Below are 8,470 nucleotides of genomic sequence, written 5' to 3' on the forward strand. Positions count from 1 at the left end.
CAGTTTTTTCTTTTTCTTTTTTTTTTTTTTTGAGATGGGGTTTCGCTCTTGTTGCCCAGGCTGAAGTGCAATGGCACGATCTGGGCTCACCACAACCTCCGCCTCCCAGGTTCAAGCGATTCTCCTGCCTCAGCCTCCTGAGTAGCTGGGATTATAGGTATGCACCACCACGCCCAGCTAATTTTGTATTTTTAGCAGAGACAGGGTTTCTCCATGTTGGTCAGGCTGGTCCTCAACTCCCGAACTCAGGTGATCCGCCTGCCTTGGCCTCCCAAAGTGCTGGGATTACAGGTGTGAGCAACTGCGCCCAGCTTCCATTTAGTTTTATCTATCATTCTTTCTTGTCCTTTCGACTTAAAAGAATCTTTAAGAATCTCTAGACAAAAGTACTTTTCCTTTAACAAAAACTACTTTCCCATGCCTTCTTTATAATCTTCTTTACCAAAGACACATTTGATTTTTTTTTTTTTTTTTTTTTTTTTTTTTTTTTTTTTTTTTTCCTTTTTGTGGAGAACGGGGTCTCGCTGTATTACCCAGGCAGGTCTCGAACTCCTGGGCTCAAGCTATCCTCCCGCCTCTGCCTCCCTGAGAGCTGGGATTACAGGCGTGAGCCACCGCGCCCGGCTTTGTTTTTTTTTTAATTTGAGACGGAGTCTCGCTCTGTCTCCCAGGCTGGAGTACAGTGGCACAATCTCGGCTCACTGCAAGCTCCGCCTCCCAGGTTCCCGCCATTCTCCTGCCTCAGCCTCCTGAGTAGCTGGGACTACAGGTGTACCCCGCCACACCCGGCTAATTTTTTGTATTTTTAGTAGAGACGGGGTTTCACCATATTAGCCAGAATGGTCTCGAACTCCTGACCTCGTGATCCGCCCACCTCGGCCTCCCAAAGTGCTGGGATTACAGATGTGAGCCACTGCACCCGGCCGACACATTTGATTTTTATTTATTTTTTCTTTTTTTTTGAGGTGGAGTCTGTCACCCAGACTGGAGTGCAGTGGCGTGATCTCAGCTCACTGCAAGCTCCGCCTCCCGGGTTCACGCCATTCTCCTGCCTCAGCCTCCTCGCCCGGCTAGATTTTCATATTTTTTAGTAGAGACGGGGTTTCACCGTGTTAGCCAGGATGGTTTTGATCTCCTGACCCCGTGATCCGCCGGTCTTGGCCTCCCAAAGTGCTGGGATTACAGGCTTGAGCCACCGTGCCCGGCCCACATTTTTAAATGCTGTGTACACAGAATTGTTTCCCTTATATCTAGAATTTTTTTTTTTTTTGTTTTTGAGACAGAGTCTGCTCTATCACCCAGGCTGGAGTGAAGTGGCACAATCTCTGCTCACTGCAGCCTCCACCTCCTAGGTTCAAGAGATTTTCCTGCCTCAGCATCACAAGTAGCTGGGATTACGGGATTACAGGCACCTGCTACCACTCCCAGCTAATTTTTGTATTTTAGTAGAGACGGGGTTTCACCATGTTGGCCAGGCTGGTCTCGAACTCCTGACCTCGGGTGTTCCATGTGCCTCGGCCTCCCAAAGTGCTGGGATTACAGGCATGAGCCACCAGGCCCAGCCTAGTAGTTTTAATTATATGTATTTACTATAATTTTAACTCTTAGTAACATAATTTCTAGTGAAAAACCTAAAAAGTAATTTTGAACGTTTTTTATCAGTATTTGTAGATGAAAATCACTTCATACGTTTTTAGAAAGATGTTTCCTCCACTTTTATTAATAGATTGAAATATATTTAGCTTTGTTAAACCATATAAGATACCAAAGTATATAAGCTTAAACTTAAAGGACTAAGTTTAACTAATATTAATATTTTATCCCAGAGCTTGGGCCACTAGCTGTAACCTGCCCTGTAGCTGGTAGCCTAGGCAAGCCACTGTGCCTGGCCTGGTTACCTTTAGAAACACTTTTTTTTCGAGACAGGGTCTCGCTCCGTCACCCAGGCTGGAGTGCAGTGGCACAGTCTCGGCTCACTGCAGCCTCTGCTTCCTGGGTTCAAGTGATTTTCCTGCCTTAGCCTCCCAAGAAGTAGCTGAGATTACAGGCATGCACTACCACACCAGGCTAATTTTTGTATTTTGAGTAGAGACAGGGTTTCACCATGTTGGTCAGGCTGGTCTTGAACTCCTGGTGTCAAGTGATCCACTCACCTCAGCCTCCCAAAATGTTGGGATTACAGGCGTGAGCCACCACGCCTGGCCAGAAACACTTTTCAGATATGGATTTCACTTTGTTTTGTTAATAATTGTCCTTATTTGCATATTGTTTTTTGAGACGGGTCTCACTTTGTTGCACAGGCTGGTGGGCAGTGATACAATCTTGGCTCACTGCAACCTACACCTCCCAAGCTCAGCTTCCTTTCTGTATTAGGAAGCTCAGCTTCCCTAATAGCTGGGGCTATAGGCACACACCGCCACACCCACCTGCCATTACACCTGGCTAATTTTTTAAATTTTTTTTGTAGAGACAGGGTTTCTTCATGTTGCCAAGCTGGCCTCCTGGACTCAACTGATCCGCCCGCATTGGCCTCCCAATTATGCCTATAATTTATGCCCAATTATGCCTATAATGCCTCCCATATATGCCTATAATATATGGGATTATAGGCATGAGCCACTGGACCCAGACCGTATTTTTTTTTTTTTTTGAGACGGAGTCTTGCTGTGTCGCCCAGGCTGGAGTGCGGTGGCGCGATCTCAGCTCACTGCAAGCTCCGCCTTCCGGGTTCATGCCATTCTCCTGCCTCAGCCTCCGAGTAGCTAGGACTACAGGTGCCTGCCACCTCGCCCGGCTAGTTTTTTGTATTTTTAGTAGAGACGGGGTTTCACCATGTTAGCCAGGATGGTCTCGATCTCCTGACCTCGTGATCCACCTGCCTCGGCCTCCCAAAGTGCTGGGATTACAAGCTTGAGCCACCGCGCCTGGCCCGTATTTTTTATTCTTAAGTTGATTATGCTTTGTATTTCTAGATGTCTAAAGTCAACAACAAAAAACTAAGATTAAATTGACTGATATATCAGCATTTTAACTTAGAAATGACTCAGACATTTTATGATTATCTATTACATAATTTAACATAACATTACTTCAAGATACACAGTTACCCTCCTCTAACGTTTTTCCCAGTCATTCTGGGTCCCAAGTACCCATTTGGCACCCAGGATGGCTATAAAGTACAACCCTTCTAGGCATAGCCAGGAAACACAGCTGGGCCAGGGAGGACATACTACGTTTGGCCCTGCCCTGCCCCTGGTGGTCCAGCTGCTATGGACATACATATGTCTTCAAAGGTCTCACCATGGCCACCTGTCCAGGTCCCAAAATCTTTTTCTTTTTTTTTTTTTTTGAGACAGAGTGTCACTGTGTTGCTCAGGCTGGAGAGAAGTGGCATAATCTTGGCTCACTGCAAACTCCACCTCCCGGGTTCAAGTGATTCTTGTGCCTCAGCCTCCCAAGTAGCTGGGATCATAGGCATGTGCCACAACACCCGGCTAACTTTGGTATTTTTAGTAGAGGGGGGTTTCACCATGCTGGCCAGCTGGTCTCAAACTCCTGACCTCAAGCAATCCGCCCACCTTGACCTCCCAAAGTGCTGGGATTACAGGTGTGAACCACCACTCCCGGCCTGAATCACTCTCTTATGTGTCTCAGACTGCCTCTAACCACCAGGTAGCAGTAGGGTTCTCAAGTTATCAGGGTTACCAGTCCCTTATTTATGCCTTTCTGGATAAGCAAGTGTCCCTAAAATGTTCTTTTAGTGAGGAATGCCCTGTAAATCTGCTTTGTGTCCTGGGCAACAGTCCTGACATCTCTGCACAGTCTCTAGTCACCTAGACCAGCTGAATGGGTCAGTCAAAGTCATTGTCTCATCTCTTCAGGGTAATATAATTCACCCTCATGCACTCTTTGGTTTGGAAATAACAGGAATTGGTCACAAATGAAAAGACAAGTCTGAATTATAAGCAATAGAAAGCAGGTGCAATTTCAAAGGTATGCTATGTAGTTTTAGGCTATAAGAAGTGAAACCACTTGTATTAGTTCTTTCTTACATTGGTATAAACAAATACCTGAGACTGGGTAATTTATAGACAAGAGGCTTAATTTGCTCATGGTTCTGCAGGCTGTACAGGAAGCATGGCAGTATCTGCTTCTGAGAAGGTCTCAGGAGGCTTTTACTCATGGTGAAAGGCAAAGCAGGAGCCAGCATTTTATATGGCAGGAGCTAGACTGAGAGAGGGTGGGGAGGTGCTATATACTTTTAAACAACCAGATCTTGTGAGAACTCACAAGGGGGCATGGTGCTAAGCCATTCATGAGAAACCATCCCCATAATCTAATCACCTCCCACCAGGCCCCACTTCTAACACTGGGGATTACAATTCAACATGAGATTGAGTGGGGACACAGACCCAAATCATATCATTCTACCTTTGGCCCCTCTAAATCTCATGTCTCTCTCACATTGTAAAATACAATTATGTGTTCCCAGTAGTCCCTCAGAGTCTTAACTTATTCCAGCATTAACTCAGAAGTCCAGAGACTCATCTGAGACAAGGCTAGTTCCTTCTCCCACCTCACCCTCCCGAGTAGCTGGGACTACAGGCGTGTGCCACCACGCCTGGCTAATTTTTGTATTTTTAGTAGAGATGGGGTTTCACCATGTTGGTCAGGCTGGCCTTGAACTCCTGACCTCAGGTGATCTGCCAGCCTTGGCCTCCCAAAGTGCTGGGATTACAGATGTGAGCCTCTGCGCCCAGCCTGGTATTTTCCGTTTAATGTATTGTTAGATTTATCAGGTGTGGTGGCTCATGCCTACAGATGTGATTATAATCCTAGCCTTTTGGGAAGCCGATGTGGGTGGATCACTTGAGCCTAGAAGTTTGATACCAGTCTGGGCAACATGGCAAAATGCCATCTCTACAAAAACAAAAACAAAAGAAAAAAACAACCAGCCAAATCAAACAAAACAAAACAAAAACTAGCTAGGCGTGGTGGCTTATGCCTATAGTCCCAGCTACTCAGGAGGCGGAGGTTACAGTTAGCCTGGGTGACAGACCAAGACCCTGTCTCAAAAACAAAACAAAACAAACAAACAAAAAAACCAAGGCTGGGTGCAGTGGCTCATGCCTATAATCCCAACACTTTGGGAGGCTGGGGTTGGTGGATTACTTGAAGTCAGAAGTTTGAGACCAGCTTGTCTGACATGGTGAAACCCTGTTTCTACTAAAAATACAAAATTAGCTGGGCGTGATGGGGCATGCCTGTAATCCCTGTTACTCGGGAGGCTGAGGCAGGAGAATCACTTGAACCCGGGAGGCAGAGGTTGCAGTGAGCGAGACCACACCATTGCAGTCCAGCCTGGGCAACGTGAAAGTCTGTCTCAAAACAAACAAACAAACAAACAAACATAGATACATAGATAGATGTGGGCGTGGGGGAGAGTTGGATTCAATTTGCTAAAATTTTGATTAAACCTTTTGTATCTATGTTAATGAAGGACATTGGTATATAGTTTTTTTCTTATAGCATCAAGTTTTTCTTTTTTTTTTTGAGACAGTTTTGTCACCCAGGCTGGAGAGCCGTGGAGCCATCAGCTCACTGTAACCTCAAACTCCTGGGCTCAAGGGATCCTCCTACCTTAGTCTTCCAAATTGTTGGAAAAATAGGTGTACACCACCACACCCAGTTATTTTTTCCAATTTGGCTGTATAATTTTGCATTTCCATCAGCAATGCATGAGGGTTCCACTTGCTCCAAATCCTTGTCAATATTTGGTATTTTCAGTTTTTTTTTTTTTTTGAAATGGAGTCTTGCTTTGTCACCCAGGCTTGAGTGGAGTGGCATGATCTCGGTTCACTGCAACCTGTTGTTGACCAAATACACACATTGAAAAATGTAATTCAAGAGTGGGATATCAGATTCTTGGCTTATAACTAACTATCAAGATTGTACAATAAGCAAATAGGCAGATTATTCCTTTCAATGCTTCTTATGGCATCTAAATTACTGATCAATCCATTAATCAATCATAAATTGCGATTAAAATTATCAAATGAATTTTCAGCATTGAAAACTGTTGTGTGAAACATGTCTAACCAGAGAACATCCTATAAACATTACTTTAGCTAAACTATTTTTAAGTATTAAATTATAAATAAAGTGCATTTCAGAGTAAAAAAAATTCAGAGTTTATTGCTCAGCAATAATCAATAAGTAGATCAATAATTTCTTAATTTGCAAATTTGTTTCTTATTTTAGGACTCGGAATATAGTGTAAGGTTTTTTTTGTTTTTTTTTTGTTTTTTTTTGAGACAGAGTCTTACTCTGTTGCTCTGTTGCCCAGGCTGGAATGCAGTGGTGCGATCTTGGCTCACTCAACCTCCGCCTCCTGGGTTCAAGTGATTCTCCTTCTCAGCCTCCTGAGTAGCTGGGATTACAGGTGCATGCCACACCCAGCTAATTTTTGTATTTTTAGTAGAGACAGCGTTTCGGCATGTTGGCCAGGCTGGTCTCAAAGTCCTGACCTCAGATGATTCTTCTGCCTCAGCCTCCCAAAGTGGTGGGATTACAGGCATAAGCCACTGCGCCTGGCCTAATTTCTTAATAGATATCTAAATACATATGCATATACTTATTATTTTTTTATTTTTTTGAGACATAGTCTTGAACTGTTGTCCAGACTGGAGTGCAGTGGCACAATCTTGGCTCACTGCAGCCTCCATCTCCTGGGCTCAAAGAATCCACCCACCTCAGCCTCTTGAGTAGCTGGGACTACAGGCGTATGACCCCACACCGAGCTAAATTTTTATTTTTAGTAGAGATGAGGTCCTGTTACATTTCCCAGGTTGGTGTCCAACTCCTGAGCTCAAGTGATCCTCCTATGTTGGCCTCCCAAAGTTCTGGAATTACAGTTGTGAGCCACTATGTCTGGCAAACCCAATTCTTTTTAATGACAGTATAATATTCCTCTGTATGGATGTTCCAAAATATATTCACCCATTCCCTTATTTATGAGCATTCACTTCATTTCTCCCACCACAAATAATACCATTAATCTTGTACATTTAGTCTATGTACAAGTGCTTTTATTTCCATGAACCAATATTTTAGAAATAGAATTTGCTAGGTTAAAGGACACACACAAGGTTGATATGAAATAATAAATATATATAAATAATATCCATTACATTTAGGGTAGACAAAATAACAAAACAAATATCTATCCACTTATTACCTAGTTTAAGAAATACAACTTTATCTATGCTCTGAGGCCTCCTGGGTGTCCCCTATATAATCCCTTTTCCTGTTTAGAAAGGAAAACCAAATCAAAACAAAATTATCCTAAAATTTTCTTTACCTTTCTCTTGGTTACTTTATAGTTTTACCATATTTAATTCTTAACACCATCTGTTGTTTAATTTTGACTCTTAAAACTTTACATAAATGGAAAACATTCTATGCCTTTTATTTCCTGTTCATTATTATGTCCCCAAGACTTTACCATTTTGGTAGGTGTAAATGAAAATTTCAGTTATGGCCAGGCTGGTGGCACATGCTTGTAATCCCAGTGCTTTGGGATGCCAGTGTGGGAGGATCACTTGAGGCCAGGAGTTCAAGACCAACCTGGGCAACACAGCGAGACCCTGTTTCTAAAAAAACTAAAAAACAATTATACATCAGCACCATAAGACAGGGGAAAAAAAAAAAATCCAGGCATGGTGGAGTACACCTGTGGTCCCAGCTACTTGGGTGACTGAAGTGGGATGATCGCTTGAGCCCAAGTGTTTGAGGTGATACTCCAGCCTCAGCAACAAATGCAGACCTTGTCTTTTAAGCTGTTTAATAGTAGTTCATTACATATACTATAGCTGATAGACATTTACCCATTTGCCAATACTACTATGGACATTCCTAGACATGTCTTTTGGTGTATATTTGCAAGAGTTTTAGTTTGTATATCTAAGAACAATTGTTGGGTTTTAAGATATGCCCATATGCAACTCTACTAGGTAATGCCAACCAACTTGTTTTCCAAAGTGATTGTATCAATTAACACTCTGACCAGCAGCCTGATTTCCCTGAAAGAGCTTTTCAAATGTTTCCTGTCCATTAATTTTTCCTCTTCTGAGGTATTTGCCAATTTAAAAGCTGGGTTGTCTTTTCTTATTCACTTACATTAGTTCTATATATATTCTAGATCAGTGCTGTCCAAGAGAAATAAAATGGAAGTCACAAATGTGATTTTAAATTTTCTAGAAGCCACATAAAGATGCGAAATGAATTGTTTTTTGTTGAGACAGGGTCTTGCTCTGTTGCCCAGGCTGGAGTGCAGTGGCATAATCTCAGCTCACTGCAACCTCTGCCTCCCGGGTTCGAGCGATTCTCATGCTTTAGCCTCCCAAATAGTTGGGACTACAAGTGCATGCAACCATGCCTAGCTAATTTTTGTATTTTTTTTTTTTTTTTT

This window comes from Rhinopithecus bieti, unplaced genomic scaffold (assembly GCF_001698545.2).
Source record: "Rhinopithecus bieti isolate Rb0 unplaced genomic scaffold, ASM169854v2 scaffold_39746, whole genome shotgun sequence".
NCBI lineage: Eukaryota > Metazoa > Chordata > Mammalia > Primates > Cercopithecidae > Rhinopithecus > Rhinopithecus bieti.